Below are 17,024 nucleotides of genomic sequence, written 5' to 3'. Positions count from 1 at the left end.
ATATTATAAAGTTGAACAAAACTGTAGAGAACAAGACCAATAAAACTTAGGCATTGTAAACATTACAGGACTTCCAAAGGAGACAATAGTCAGACCAGAATGGGCATCTTAGTGAATCTTATTGCCTTCAAAGTAGTTGCCTATATCCTCAAACTTGATACTATAGCACAGAATGGAACAGAGTCTAATCAGTCAAAACAAGATCATGGGAGTATTACAGGATTCAAAACAAGTTAATAGGAAATCAAAAAAAGTTACTATTATAAGTCCTGCTAATTTTATAAAATTTTCCCCTTAATTAAAACAAGCATAAGAAATAACTAAATAATTTTTTAAAAGAATAAGGCAGAGATTGAGTTAAAACAGGACATAACAATATAACAATAGAGGTCACAGCATGACTGTTTCAGCAACCTAGTGCTTCACCACCAAATAATCCGACTTAATAGTAGTTACCATAGTGTCTGATTTTTCCTTGAAATATTTGAATAAAACTTCTTATACTATAGCTTCAAATATTTCCATATCAAGAAGCCCAGAATAAAGCCTTTCCAATTAATAAGTGAAAACTTTATAAGGCTTCAAGGCCACATAATGGGGAATCATGATCACCACATATTTTTAAATATTTGAATCATTACTTACATTAGGGAAACTATTCGGTATTCACACATGCGAGATTGATTTACTTCACTTATGAGTATGGTCTCAAGTTGCGCCCATTTACAGTCAAATATCTCAATGTGATCCTTCTTTATAGCTGAATAATACTCCATTGTATAGAAATACCACAACTTTTTTATCCATTCCTCAGTTGATGGACACTTGGGTTGTTACCAAGATCTGGCCATTACAAATTGTGCTGCTATAAACATAGGTGCACATATATCCCTGTGGTATGATGCTTTCATTTCTTCTGGGAATATGCCTAGAAGTGGAATAGCTGGAATAAATGGGATTTCCAATCCCAACTTTTTGAGAAATCTCCAGACAGACCTCCACAAGGCTGTACCACTCTACACTCACCAACAGTGCAGGAGAGTTCTTTTTTCCCCACAGCCTCTCCAACATTTGTTGTTGTTGGGTTTCTTGATCCTGGCCATTCTTTCAGGAGTGAGATGGTATCTCAGTGTGGTTTTAATTTGCATTTCTCTAATGACCAATGATGATGAGCATTTTTTCATGTATTTATTTGCCATTTGCATTTCTTCGTCTGAGAAGTGCGTATTCATCTCAGATGCCCATTTTTGGATTGGATCTTTGAATTTTGGGGGTCTGAGTTTTTTTAATTCTTTATACGTTTTAGACAAGAGTCCCTTGTCTGAGAGAGAGTTCACTAAAATCTTTTCCCAGTTTGTGGGTTTTCTTTTCACTATGCTGGAGATTTCTTTTGACATGCAGAAACTTTTTAATAAGAAGTGGTCCCAGTTATTGATTCTGGGAAGTATTTCCCATGCGGTTTGAGTCCTGTTCATGAATTCTCTACTTACTCCTATGTCTTCAAGGTTTCTACCCAATTTGTCTTCCAATAGATTTAGTGTTTCTGTTTTAATATTCAGGTCTTTGACCCATTTAGATTTTAATTTAGTACATGGTGATAGACATGGGTCTAGCTTTAGTTTTCAGCAAATGGAGAGCCAGTTTTTCCAACACCATTTATTAAAGAGACTGTCGTTCTTCCAGTGAACCTGCTTGGCTCCTTTATCAAAGATAAAGTGGTTGAGTGTGTTTGTAGATGTGGTTGTATCTTCTAATCTATTCCATTGATCTTTGGCTCTGTTTTGATTCCAATACCATGTTGATTTTACTACTGTTGCTTTGTAGTATAACTTCAAGTCAGGGATTGTGATGCCTCCTGCTTTGTCTTTGCTGCTTAGAATTGCCTTTATATTCTAGGTCTCTTCTGGTTCCAGATGAAATTTAGGAGTGATTTCTCTAGATCTATAAAGTATGTTGACGGTATTTCTATTGGGATTGCATTGAATCTGTACAACAGTTTTGGGAGAATGGCCATCTTCACAATGTTTGTTCTTCCTATCTATGAGCAAGGGATGTCTTTCCATTTTCTGAGATCATCCTCAATTCCCTTTTTCAGTGTATTATAATTTTCACTGTATAAGTCTTTCACTTCTTTTGTAAGAGTAATTCCTAAATATTTCATTTTTTTGCTTGCTAATGTGAAGAGTGCAGTTTCTCTTATTTCCCTCTCTGTGATTTTGTTGTTCGTGTATAGGAATGCTATTGATTTCTGAGTATTGATTTTGTATCCAGCCACATTACTGAATTTATTTATTGTATCTAAGAGTCTTTCAATGGAGTTTAGGGGGTCTTCTATGTAGAGTATCATGTCATCTACAAACAATGATAATTTAACTTCTTCTTTTCCTATCTTTACCCCTTTTATTTCTCTCTCTTGTCTAATTGCTCTGGCTAGAACTTCCAGTACTATATTAAACAGGAGTGGTGATAAAGGACATCCTTGTCTTGTGCCTGATTTTAAAGTAAAGGCTTTCACTTTTTGGCCATTTAGTATGATGCTGAATGTTGGTTTGTCATAAATGGCCTTTATTATATTGAGGTAAAGACCATCTATTCCAATTTTCTGTAAAGTTCTTATCATGAATAAATGTTAGTCCTTATTAAAGGCTTTTTCTGCATCTATAGAAATGATCATGTGATTCTTATTTTTGGCTTTATTGATATGGTGGATTACATTTATTGATTTGCGTATGTTGAACCATCGTTGCATTCCTGGGATGAATCCCACTTGGTCATGGTGCATAATCTTCTTGATGATTTGCTGGATCCTATTTGCCAATATTTTATTGAGGATTTTTGCATCTGTGTTCATTAGGGAGATCGGTCTATAGTTCTCTTTTTTAGTTGGGTCTTTCTCAGGTTTTGGTACTAGAGTAATATTTGCTTCCAGGAATGACTTAGGAAGGATTGCTTCCCTTTCAATTTCATTGAATAGTTTGAGGAGTGTCGGCATTATGTCTTCCTTGTATTTCTTGTAGAATTCTGCAGTGAATCCATCTGGGTCTGGGCTCTTCTTGGTGGGTAAGGACTTAATTACATTTTCAATTTCAGTAACAGAGATTGGGTTATTCAACAGTTTTACATCCTCTTGATCTAGCTTTGGCACTTCATATGCTTCTAAGAATCTGTCTATTTCTTCTGTGTTATCAAACTTTTGAGAGTAGAGGTTTTCGAAATAGGTGATCTTCTGTATTTCTATTGGGTCTGTAGTGATTTCACGTGTTTCATTTCTTATTGCATGAATTTGAGCTTTTACTTCCCTTTTTAAAAATAAGGTTGGCTAGGGGCTTATCGATTTTATTTATTCTTTCAAAGAATCAAGTCTTTGATTCGTTGATTCTTTGGATTGTTTTCTTAGTCTCTATTGTATTGATTTCTGCTCTGATTTTTATAATTTCCTCTCTTCTTTTTGCTTTGGGCTTGACTTGCTCTTCTTTTTCTAGCTGTTTGAGGTGTAGCATCAGTTATTTATTTGTATTCATTCTGTTTTCCTGATGTGGGAACTCAGTGCAATAAATTTTCCTCTCAGGACGGCTTTCATTGCATCCCACAGATTCCGGTAAGTTGTATCTGCATTTTCATTTTCTTTTAGGTATTGTTTAATTTCTTCTGTGACCCACTGATTACTCAAGAGTGTGTTATTCAGTTTCCATGTGTTTGTGGGATTTTTGCAGTATCTTTTATCATTAATTTCTAATTTCAGAGCGCTATCATCTGATAACATGCAAGGGATAATTTCAACTCTTTTGCATTTGTTTAAATATGTTCTGTGAGCTAATATATGGTCTATTTTAGAGAATGATCCATGTACTGCTGAGAAGAATGTGTATTCTGATGTTGTTGGGTGGAACATTCTGTATATGTCTATCAAACCCATTTGTTCACAGGTATGATTCAGTTCTGTTATTTCTTTGCTCATTTTCTGTCTGGTTGATCTGTCCCTTGGTGTCAATGGCGTATTAAGGTCTCCTGTTACAATTGTGTTACTGATAATTTGAGTTTTCATTTCTGTTAATAATTGTTTTATATAACTGGGTGCTCTGGAGTTTCGTGCGTATATATTTAAGATAGTTATCTCTTCCTCTTGGAGTTTTCCCCTTATGAGTATGTAGTGACCTTCTTTATCCTTAATGGTCATTGTTGGTTTAAAGTTCACGTTGTCTGCAAACAGAATGGCTACTCCTGCCTTTTTTTGGATTCCTGCTGCATGAAGAATTGTTTTCCATCCTTTGACTTTCAGTCTGTGAGTATCCTTCTGGGTTAGATGGGTTTCCTGTAAACAGCATATGGTTGGATTTTGTTTCTTGATCCATTCTGCTAGTCTGTTTCTTTTGATTGGTGCATTGAGACCATTTACATTAATGGTTATTACTGTTAAATGCTGGTTAATTGTAGGAATCTTATCTCTCTGCTGTTGCATCTTTATCTTTCTGTTCTGTTTAATTATTTGCTTTGCTTAGTGGTTTTTCCTTTGTGTATCTAAACTGTTTTTCAATATTTTTTGCAGGGTTGGTTTGGTGTTCATGAAGTTCTTCAGCTGTTCTTTGTCATGGAAGTATCGTATTGCACCATCTATTTTGAATGATAGTTTTGCAGGATATATCAGTCTAGGTTGGAAATCATTTTGCTTTAGGATCTGGAATACTTCACTCCATGCTCTTCTTGACTTTATTGTTTGTGATGAGAAGTCTGCTGTGATTCTGATAGGTTTTCCTTTATAAGTGATTTGTCTTTTATCTCTGACAGCTTTTAATAATCTACTCTTGTGTTGGATTTCTGGGATGGTGATTACTATATGCCTGGGTGTAGTTTTATTTTGGTTATGACTATTTGGAGTTCTATATGCTTCACTGATCCTGATGTCAGTTTCTGATCTCATGCTTGGGAAATTTTCAGCTATTACTTCTCTTAATATCCTCTTGATATCCTTTATGTTGTCTCCTTCTTTTTCATTAATCCCTATCATTGTTATGTTATTCTTCTTTGCATCGTCTTGCAGTTGTTGAATTGTTGTTTCCTGATTCCTTGTTATTTTTAAAAGATCTTTCCTTTCCTGTTCACTAGCTGAAATCCTGTCTTCAAGGTTTGAAATTCTATCTTCACTTTCATTAAGGCGGTTTTTACAACTTTCTGTGGAGTTTTTTATTTCCTGTATATCTCTGTGCATCTGTATTGTGTATTCTGTTTGTTTCTTATATTGCTCGTCTAGGGATTCTTTTTGTTTAGTTCCTCCAATTTTTTATCTGTGTTTTCTTTAGATATATTCAGAATCTCTTTCATTTGTTTTATCATTTCTTCTTTTATCTGGGAGATTGTTTCAAGTTTGAATTTCTTTAAAGCTTCCTGGAGTTGCTTGTCAATTTCAGTAGCTATTGTGTCCGATATTTGAGTTGAATGGCATATATTTTCTTCTATATACATTGCCCCTAGGGTTTCTTGAGATGGGCTGGAGGTTTGAGGTTGTAATTTGGTCTTTCGTTTTGTCAGTTTCCTATATTTCTGTGTTTCAAGTGTTATTTGAAAGCTTCCTCAGGATCTGTTGAAAATCCCCTTCTATGTTTGCAGCTACTGAGACTCTGGCACCACGCTACCCCAAGCCACTGGGCCTGCAGAACCAATGGCCCTCCTCTGCCTGCTCAGAACTCCGCAGTTCCAGACAAGCTGGGCCTCAGGGACACTGTGCGCCCCCCTGCCCCTTGGAAGCTCCACAGCTCTCCAATCCCAGCCGGGATGTGGAGGCAGATTTAGATGCCTCAAACCCACCTCTCCACTTCACTGCACCTGGAAGCCTGGAGGGTCCCAAACAGTCTGGGCTCTGGGCAGAGTGTGCTGAGCACTCACCACATGCTGCAGGGCCTCCGCAACCCGCGATGCTCCACTGCCTGCCGAGACATCCCCAGTCCTCCAGACACACAGTGAGGCCGATGCAGGCGCCCCAGATCTGCCCAGCCCTTCCTCTGCACACCGATGGCTAGGCGTGACAGTCTGAAACAGGCTGGGCTCCGGGGTTAGTGTGGGCCCGCCAACCGTCAGAAGCTCAACAGTTCTCCAAGTGCAGCCGGGATGGGGAGGCGGAGGTAGAGGCCTCAAACCCACTTCTCCACTTCACTGCACCCAGAAGCCTGGAGGGTCCGGAACAGTCTGAGATTTGGGCAGAGTGTGCTGAGCACTCACCACAGGCCATGTTGCCTCAGGAACCTGCGATCCCTTCCTGCTTGCTGAGATATCCACAATCCTCCAGACACACGGGGAGGCCGATGCAGGCACCCCAGATCCGCCCAGCCCCTCCTCTGCACACCGATGGCTAGGCGCCTAGAATTGCCAGTATCATATTAAATAGGAGCAGTGACAGGATATCCTTGTCTTGTGCCTGATTTCAAAGTAAAGGCCTTCAATTTTTCGCCATTTAGTATGATACTGGCTGTTGGTTTGCAATAGATGGCTTTTATTATGTTGAGTTAAAAACCATCTATTCCAATTTTCTGCAAGGTTCTTATCATAAATGAATGTTGTACCTTGTGAAAAGCTTTTTCTGCATCTATGGAGATGATCATGTGAGTCTTACGTTTGACTCTATTGATATGGTGGATTACATGTATTGATTTACATATGTTGAACCATCCCTGCATTCCTGGGATGAATCCCACTTGGTCAAGGTATATAATCTTCTTGATGATTTACTGCATCCTATTTGCCAATATTTTATTGAGGATTTTTGCATCTGTGTTCATTAGGGTGATTGCTCTGTAGTTCTCTTTTTCAGTTGGGTCTTTCTCAGGTTTTGGTACTAGAGTAATATTTTATTTCAGGAATGACTTGGGAAGGATTGCTTCCCTTTCAATTTTATTGAAGATTTTGAGGAGTGTTGGCATTAGGTCTTCTTTGTATTTCTTGTAGAATTCTGCAGTGAATCCGTCTGGGCCTGGGCTCTTCTTTTTAGGTAAGGACTTAATTACATTTTCAATTTCATTAACAGAGATTGGGTTATTCAACAGTTTTACATCCTCTTGATCTAGCTTTGGTACTTAATATGTTTCTAGGAATCTGTCTATTTCTTCTGTGTTATCAAACTTTTGAGAGTAGAGGATTTTGAAATAGGTGTTGATGATCTTCTGTATGTCTATTGGTCTGTAGTGATTTCTCCTTTTTGATTTCTTATTGCATGAATTTGAGCTTTTTCTTCCCTTTTTTTAATAAGGTTGGCTAGGGGCTTATCAATTTTATTTATTCTTTCAAAAAACCAACTCTTTGATTCATTGATTTTTTTGGATTGTTTCCTTAGTCTCTATTGCATTGATTTGTGCTCTGATTTTTATAATTTCCTCTCTTCTTTTGGCTTTGGGCTTGACTTGCTCTTCTTTTTCTAGATGTTTGAGGTGTAACATCAGGTTATTTATTTGTATTTGTTTTGTTTTCCTGATGTGGGAACTCAGTGCAATAAATTTTCCTCTCAGGACAGCTTTCATTGCATCCCAAAGATTCCAGTAAGTTGTATTTGTGTTTTCATTTGTTTGTAGGTATTGTTTAATTTCTTGTTTAATTTCTCTGTGACCCACTGATTACTCAAGAGTGTGTTATTCAGGTTCCATGTGTTTGTGGAATTTTTGCAGTATCTTTTATCATTAATATCTAATTTCATAGCAGAATTATCCAATAACATGTGAGGGATAATTTCAACTCTTTTGCATTTGTTTAAATATGTTCTGTGAGTTAATATGTGGTCTATTTTAGAGAATGACCCATGTACTGCTGAGAAGAATGTGTATTCTGTTGTTGTTGGGTGGTATACTCTGTACATGTCTATCAATTCCATTTGTTCACAGGTGTGATTCAGTTCTTTTATTTCTTTGCTGATTTTCTGTCTGGTTGATCTGTCCATTGGTGTCGATGGTGTGTTGAAATCGCCTGTTATAATTGTATTGCTGCTAATTTTGTGTTTCATTTCTGATATTACTTGTTTTATATAACTAGGTGCTCTAGAATTTGGTGCATATATATTTAAGATAGTTATCTCTTCCTCTTGATGTTTTCCCTTAACCAGTATTGTAGTGACCTTCTTTATCTCTTCTGATCATTATTGGTTTGAAGTTCACATTGTCTGCAAACAGAATAGCTATCCCTGCTTTTTTTTTGATTCCTGTTGTATGGAGTATTGTTTTCTATTCTTTGACTTTTAGTCTGTGAGTATCCTCTTGGGTTAGATGGGTTTCTTTTAGACAGCCTATGGTTAGATGTTGTTTCCTGATCCATTCTGCCAGTCTATTTCTCTTAATTGGTGCATTGAGACCATTTACATTAATGGTTATAAGTGTTATATATTGGTTTATTGCTGACATGTTACATTTCTGCCATTGCATCCTTATCTTTCTGTTCTGCTTATTTGCTTTGTTTAGTGTTTTTTTCCCAAGTGTATCTAAGCTGTCTTTCAGTATTTTTTGCAGGATTGGCTTGGTGATCATGAAGTTCTTCAGCTGTTCTTTGTCATGGAAGTATCTTATTTCTCCATCGATTTTCAAGGACAGTTTTGCAGGGTACGTCAGTCTAGGTTGGAAATGATTTTCCTTTAGGATCGGAAATACTACACTCCATGCTCTTCTTGCCTTTACTGCTTGTGGTGAGAAGTCTGCTGTGATTCTGATAGGTTTTCCTTTATAGGTGATCTGTCTTTTCTCTCTGACAGCTTTCAATATTCTATTTTGTTCGATTTCTGGATGGTAATTATTATATGTCTGTGTGTAATTATAATTTGGCTATGGTTATTTGGAGTTTATATGCTTCATTGATCCTGATATTAGTTTCCAATTTCATGTTTGGGAAATTTTCAGCTATTACGTCTCTAAATATCCTCTTGACATCCTTTGTATTGTCTCCTTCTTTTTCATTTATCCCTATCAACCTTATGTTGTTTTTCTTTGCATCATCTTGCAGGTGTTGAATTGTTATTTCTTGATTTCTTGTTATTTTAAAAAATCTTTCCTTCCTGTTCACTGGCTGCAGTCTTTTCTTCATGGTCTGAAATTCTATCTTTGCATTTATTGGGGTGGTTTTTACAACTTTCAATGGAATTTTTGATTTCCTGTATATCTCTTTGCATCTGTTTTATATATTCTGTTTGTTGCTTATATTGTTCATCCAGGGATTCTATCTTTTTGTTTAGTTCCTCCAATTTTTTTTAACTGTGTCTTCTTTAGATATGTTTAGCATCTCCTTCATTTCTTTTATCATTTCTTCTTTTACCTGAGAGATTATTTCTAGTTTGATTTCCTTTAAAGCTTCCCAGAGTTGCTTCTTTATTGCATTTACTATTATTTCAGGTATATGGCATGTATTTTCTTCTATGATATTGCTCCTAAGCTTTCTTGGGATGGGCTGGATGTTTGAGATTGCATTTTGGTCTTTTGTTTTGTCATTTTCCTATATTTCCGTGTTTCAAGTGTTGTTCCAGAGTTTCCCCTGTGTATGTTGGAAATTGTCTCTTATGACCTGGGCTCTTGGCACTCCTCTGTTAGTGTAACTCCCTCCTTGGGCAGCAGAGCCCCTGGATTAAAAGAGAGTTGCCAGGCTTCTCTCAGGTAGACCTAAATCCTCCTCAAGCTGCACAGTTTCCCCCTGTGGTAGCAAAGCTCCCCTGAGGGAAAGAAGGCCACCTGGTATGGTTCAGGCAATCCCAAATCCTGCTAAGCCCAATCTAGTGTGGCTGCAAGCCCAGCAGATCCCCCAACCCACCAAAGCCAGGATCTCATACTCTCCCAGGGATTGGATGTTGTGTAGTCATCCAGCTCCTTGGATGGCAAAGCTGCCCAGGCTGATAGAGGTCCCCCCTATGGCCTAGGTAGGCCTCAAACCTCCTTAGCAGGGCTGCTCCCTCCTCCAGGCAGTGGCAGTAGTGCTGGTGCTCTCCAGGTCAAAAGAAGGTCACAGACGAGGCCCGAGCAGGTTCCAGCAGCTCAGCCCAGCTCTCTCCTTCCCGCTGGGAGCTGTGGTGCGCTCCTCCAGCTGGAGAGGTGGCAGGTGGGGCTGAGCGGACTCCTTGTGCTGGTCCATTGTCTCTCCTTCCTGCCGGCCCTTGTGGTGCACTCCTCCAGTTGGAGAGGCAGCGGACGGGGCTGAGTGGACTCCGTCCACTGGGCTGTTGTCTTTCCTTCCTGCTGGCCCCTCGTGAATTTTATTTTTTATTTCAAACTAATCTCCTTTTGATTTCTTGATTTTTTTTTTCATGCTAGGGATCAAACTCATGACCTTGTGCTTCAGGCAGGTGCTTGTACCGCTGAGCTAAATCCTTAGTCCTTGCATTGATTTCTTAATCTGAGTTTGATTAGTTATCACTGTGAACTTTATAATTTTCTTCACCATACAAGATCATGGAATGACATGTTTTTCTTCAACTTTGAATTTCAACATTGGGTTTTCTATTGGCGCTCCCTCAGTTTTCCTGATGTGGGAATTCATGGATTAAATCTGTCCTCATAGGACTGCTTTCATTGCATCCCATAGGTTTCAGTATGTTAATCAATTTACAAATTAGGAAGAGGAAGTTAATGTCCCTGTTACAATTGTGATAGTGCCTATTTTATTCATCAGGTTTGTAAATATTTATTTACATATTTGTGTGAACTGGTATTTGGCGCATATATATTTATCATTTAAAAAACTTCCTCTTTTGAGTTTTCCTTTAACAAGTATGCACTGACCCTTTTTGCTCTTGTTCAGAGTTGGCTTAGAGTATACAGCCAATATAATAGGTCTTCTGTTTTTTTCCCCATTTCCTGTCTCATGAAGTACCCTTTTCATTCTTTTTCAATGTATGAAAAATTTTTAGTGTCTTCTTTCAGCATATTCTTGGATCTTATTTCTTGATCTGTCAATTTATTTCATCAGTATCAAGAGCATTTGTATTTAAAAAAGAGCATTTTTATTATTATAACACACATATTGACTAACGCTTGTCATATTTTTCTGTTGTCAATTCCCTTTCTTTCACCTCTGTTTATTTTTTTGTTTTACCCACAAGATTACCTGGTCAATGATTTCCACTGGTGATCAGAGAAATGTAGTCTTTTTTAATCTTTAAACTTTAATCTTTAAACTTTTAATCTTCTGAAATAACCTTAAATTATTTTGTACTGCTGTCTTGTCATAATATTCTTCAGTTTTTCTTTTCATGGAAATATCTTACTCCTCCATTAGTTTTGAAAGGCAGTTTTGTGGGATAAAACACTGTGTTGAACATTATTTTATTTGAGATACTTCAGTGGAAGGTCCCTTGAGTAAAGGGTTGTGTTTAAATGTTTTCTATGATTTTGATGGGTTTTCCTTTATAGGAGATGTTCCAGATTTTCTCTACCAGATTTTAATATAATATTCATGTGCTGAATTTCTGGATTTTTTTGTAATTTTTTAAAATAAATTCACTATGCAGTTCAGGCTGGCATAGAAATCAGTGATTCTCCTAGCTCAGATTCCTGAGTGCTGGGGTTACAGGTACATGAAACCACCTGTGGATCTCGTACTTTCACCACTATATGCCTTGGTGTAGATCTTTATTGGTCTTGGGTAACCGCTGTTGTGTATGCTTCAGTTATTTGTGTGTCAATGTCTTTTTCCATGCTTAGAAAAATTTTTGTCTGCATTTCCATGGACAGGATTTTTATGTTGTGGTTGGTATCTCCTGATGTTCCACTAACTGATTCATCTTTTGTTCTTCTTTATGATATGTTGCATCTATTGGATTGATGTTTTGTGAAACTTTGGGAATTTTTTTTTTGTTTGGTTTGGTTTTTTGTACCATGGATCAAACTCATGATCTTGTGTTTGCTAGGCAGGCAGTTACACCATTGAGCTAAATCCCCAGCCCTCCCTTTGTGCTTTTAAGAAATCCTTCTTTTTGTGATATCTAACCCTCAAACCTGTCCTCTAGATTTGCTATTCTGTCCTCACATTGGTACATTCTCTTGGATAAACATCCAGAAGAATTTTAGATCTCCTGAATATTTATTTGTGTCTGTTTCATTGATTGCATTCTTTTCCTAGGTTGAGCATCCACAGTTTGCAACATTTTACTAAGGTCCTTTAAAAAACAAACAATCTATATATATATATATATATATATATATATATATATATATACACACACACACACACACACATCGTAATAAGATTCACTAAGCATGTGCCTTTATAATGGTCATCATCTTGTAAAGTGAGAAAATTTTTCTGATTTGATTTTTTTCCAGAGCTTTTTTTTTTTTTTTTTTTTTTGTTCTTTTTGAGACAGAGTCTTATGTAGTTCAGGGTGGCCTTCAACTCACTTCATTGCCCAGGCTGGTCTTGAATTTGCAATGATCCTCCTGCCTCAGCTCCCCAGTGTTGTGATTATAAGTGTGCACCACCACACTTGGCTTGTTTGTTTTGTTATTTTTGATGTTATCACTTCAGAAAGCCAAGGGGATTGGATTTAGAACTGTTTTAATTTATTGCCTACTAGATTCTCCTATGGAGAGTGGAAAGCCTAAGCTTGCATGTTGCATCTATGCCATCCCATTTTCTGTATTTTAAACTTATTTCCTGAAATGATGCTAGAAAGTTGTTTGTTTTTGATATTACCGGTAGTATCAAGAACCCTTAGGTACTGACTACTTCTTGGAGATACCTTCTATTTGTAGCTGGCTTTTGGGTTTTGAGTATGTTGCATGATCCTGCCTGTTCTATTTATAGGTAATGAGAAAGTTCTGCTTAGTTGGCATAGCACCAGCTTCTTCTACACTCTCCTATATTGTTTATAACCCTCAGACAAACTCAGTTTTGCAAACAAGAACTGATTAGAACAGTTAAAGTAGCACAATCAATAATAAAATGAGCTTCAAAAACATTCTAGAAGATGACTAGAGTAAAGTATTTATTTGTCACTTTTAGCCATATGAACAAGGTTTGTAGTTATATAACAAAATGGAAAAGATGTCAGGAAAATGTGTTCTGGAAATATTGCCTCAGTATGGTCACATTACCTCAAGGGATAAAATTTAAATGTGCTTAAGAGAGAAATAGAGAAATAGAAGATGATAAAGAGATTGGAAGCAACAATGGAGGGCAAAGAAAGATTACAGAAACTTTGCTTACATTTGAAGAAGACTGGAGGGAAAGAAACAAAGAAGAAACAGCAGAATGGAATAAAAGAAGCAAAAGTAGAAACAGTGTTTCCACTCATATAAAATATGGAACTAACAAATCAAGAAAAGAGAAAAAAAGAAAAAAAAAGTAATTTTAAAAACCAAAGGAAGAAAACTTCAAAAACAAGTATTCACATCAGTGGACATGTCTGCTGTCACTGCTTACTATAATTGGACAGAAACCTGATCTGTGTTCATTGATTCAAGTAATGCAGTAGCACTGTGGTGGTAGTGGATAACCACAGTACACGTGGGCTGTGATTCCATCTCACTTCAGAAAGAATGGCTTTCATGAACAAATTGACAAACATCAAGTGCTGGCAGGGCCCAGGGAAAAAGAAGTACTTTTCTCCTGTTGGTGGTTGTAGACTGGTTGCGCCACTTTGGAAATTACTGTGGAGAACCCTCAAAGAACTAGGACTAGAGGTCCTATTTAACCCACCTATCCCCGCCTTGATATTTTCTCAGAAGAATTAAAAGTATCCTACCACAGGGACATATGTGCCGTAATGCTTATAGCAGTACATTTTGTAATAGCTGAAACTTGGAAACACCTCTGAAGCTCATCAAGCAATTAATTGAGAAAAATGATGATTTCATTTATACAGTGGAGTAATACAAAGCCATAAAATGGATAAATGAGTCATTTAAAAATCATACTATAGGGCTGGGGATTTAGCTCAGTGGTGTAAGTGCCTGTCTGCCTGGCAAGCACAAGGTCATAAATTCAGTCCCCAGTACCGAAAAACAAACGAACGAACAAAAAAAACTTCCCAAAAATCATACTATAAAGTGAAAAAATTCAATGTACATGTGTAAATATCCCATTGTTTCTCTGTAAATGAAAATATAAGAATGCAAACATAAAATAGACACTGTGAAATATGAAGAAATTTTTCAAAAGGAAAGTACAACCAGGAAGTAAGGAAAAGGAAAGAAAAGAAAGAAAAAAATTAAGAAAATAGAATTGAAACAATCTTTACAAAAAAGGAGGTGCAACCAGGAAGTAAGGGAAAGGAAACAAAGGAAAGAAAAAAATAGAGAAAAAATAGAATTGAAACAATCTTTACAAAAGAAGATGTGAAGAGGGTCTGAATGGAAGGCAATAGAAGGAAAAAATAGACACCAAGATAAGTCATGAATGCGTACAAATTCCATATGATGTGTTCATTCTGTGTTTCTAAATTTTACCAATGAACTTAATAATAAAAAATGCCCTGTGTTTTAATCATTCCATCACTAGTTGGAATAGTGATAGCTACGTTATCTTCCTGATGATAGTAAGAAGCAGAAATGAGCCACAGGAAACTTAGTCACATGCTCTAGAGTGTGTGACATGGCATTTTACTGTGTGTTACAGTCCACAAATTCTGCTACATATATCATGTATGCAGTATACACAATTTTAGATAATACTACCTAATTGAAAGCAAATTTATATATCAAAGCATGATTAAGGCTAGAGCAAGCTAAACAATGTGTACTGAATTATGAGTATTTAATTCATTGCTCACTTATATTTTTATGTTAACATAGCTTGATAGTGTAACCCCAGCAGCATTACAGTAAGAACACTATACATTTTACAAAATATTTAACTGTTAAAAATAAAGGCAGGGCTGGGGATTTAGCTCAGCAGCATAAGTGCCTGCCTTGCAAGCACCAGGTCGTGAGTTCGATCCCTGTTACCAAAAAACAAAACAAACAAAACAAAACAAGAAAAAAGCACTACACACAAAGGCAAAATGTATTCAAAGAGATCAACTTGGCCTCATACTCACCATTTATATGGGAATGTGTTTTAAAATGTCACAAACTTCAAATACTGCCTTATGGATAATGGAAGAGGAAATTGTATAAATTTATGTATGATGGAATACAATCTCTATCATAAATCTGTAAACTTTTACCATAACCTTTTTTTCATGCAATTATTTCACCTTCTTAGGTAAAACAATAAAAATTACCAAAGGCAATGACATTCATCAAGGAAAATAAAGGAATTTGCCTCACAAAATCCCAAAACAATGATTCTCCTCAAAAAACTCAACTATTGACAAAATACCTTTGTTAGTGTTGTTACTGGGAAAAATCATACTATCATCTGTATATGTTTGAGATTTATTTGAAATAGTTAATCGAGTGTATCAACGTAACAGATGACCACATAAACTGAAAAGCCGTTAATTTTATGTGTAGAACCACAATAAGGAGGATTGTTACCAGAAAAGGATAAAAGAGAAAAACCCAAAAGGGAAACTTGCTTATTCTTCTTAAAGGCAACTGCAGTTTTCACCTTCAACTTGGATGCTGTCCCTTGGCTTCCTATGCAGACTCTTCATCCTCCAGCACAGGCCATTCAGCCTACTGATACACAATCATTCTGCAATGTGATATGAACTTGGAAGGAGGAGCAATACAGTGTGCCCTGGGGTTTTCTTTTTTGTCTTTTTGAGACATGATCTCACTGTGCAGTTGAGGCTGGCCTTGAGCTCACTTTATAGACCTGGCTGGTTTTGAACTCACAAGGATCCTCCTGCCTCACCTCGAGAGTGCTGGGATTACAGGCCTATGTCAGCATGCCAGGCAAACCCAGACATTTCATTGGAAGATTCAGATCTCCAGCTGAAGGACACACCTTTTGCACACTTCAATATCTGACTCTGAGTGGCCATTATATGCCAATCTTCTAAATATATTTGTGTGCCTTCCTTTAAAGCTGTTTCTCTAGTAAGTATTGACTGATAGAGATTTTAGTGGGGGGACCATTGAAAAAATGAAATTGCTTAGGGACTCCTAGAGTTGGATCTCCAATCTAATGAGTTCTAAAGACAGCATGGTCTGTCTTTCTAGTATTGTGGGGAATAATCATAGTCCTGGCTGTAAACTGTTTAAAACAATACAGTGCAGAGCCATGTGGCTGTTTCACCTCTAGACTCTCAGGAGATTATTTTACCGGACGAAGATCTCCCTACCCATCAACTCACTATTGTCTGATTTATCAAGTCATGACTGTGTTTTACAAAATAATGACCTATCATTAAATGGCAAATGAACACATGATGAAGACAGAGTAGATCCAAAGGGTACATGTAACTTACATGAAGAAGTCCCTCAGATGTCCATGGCTTCTACACTTACTATATCACCTTCTTTTCCCCACATACACTTATGACCTTATAAATTTTACTATACAGTCAGATTTTAGAATAAAAATAGGCTAGCAAATGTTTACAGATGGTCCTGCTTGTTATGTAAACACCAGCTCCAAGTACTGCAGCATTACAATAACTTTTTCAGGAAACATAAGTATGATACTGGTGAAATCAAATTTACAGTGAACTGCAGTTTGGGCAATGGTGTTATATTTTGCCTTGAAGCCCAGATATGCAACTGTATCAGTTGAATAATCTGATCAATTCTGTAGGTTGTAGTCAATTTCTTGCTTCAGCAACCTCTTTGTATGCCCAACGGCCTGACAAACAAAATGGGCATGTTGGTAGGAATGGAGGTTATTTGTGTTCAGTGACATGGACGCCCACTCACCAAGGTCGCTCTGGTGACAGTCACTGCTCTAGGACCCACATGCCAGCAATATAGATCATCTTTTTCGATAACATGGCACCATTCCCTGTGGTGATCAGCATTCAGCTTGGGGTCAATTTAATTACATTCAACTGCTTCCGTTGTGGAAGGAATGTTTTGTCCTTACTGAAATAGATACTTTTACTGGAGGTAAATTTACCTTTCGTACATGTCATGCTTCTTGCAAAACTGCCACGTATGGATTCAAATAATGCCTTTTTCACAATTAAGAAA

The sequence above is a fragment of the Cavia porcellus genome, unplaced genomic scaffold (assembly GCF_034190915.1).
Source record: "Cavia porcellus strain 051 isolate PalLab524CR breed Dunkin Hartley unplaced genomic scaffold, mCavPor4.1 scaffold_8, whole genome shotgun sequence".
Classification (NCBI taxonomy): domain Eukaryota; kingdom Metazoa; phylum Chordata; class Mammalia; order Rodentia; family Caviidae; genus Cavia; species Cavia porcellus.
The sequence above is the reverse complement of the archived record's forward strand: the minus strand, read 5'-3'. Positions refer to the sequence as shown.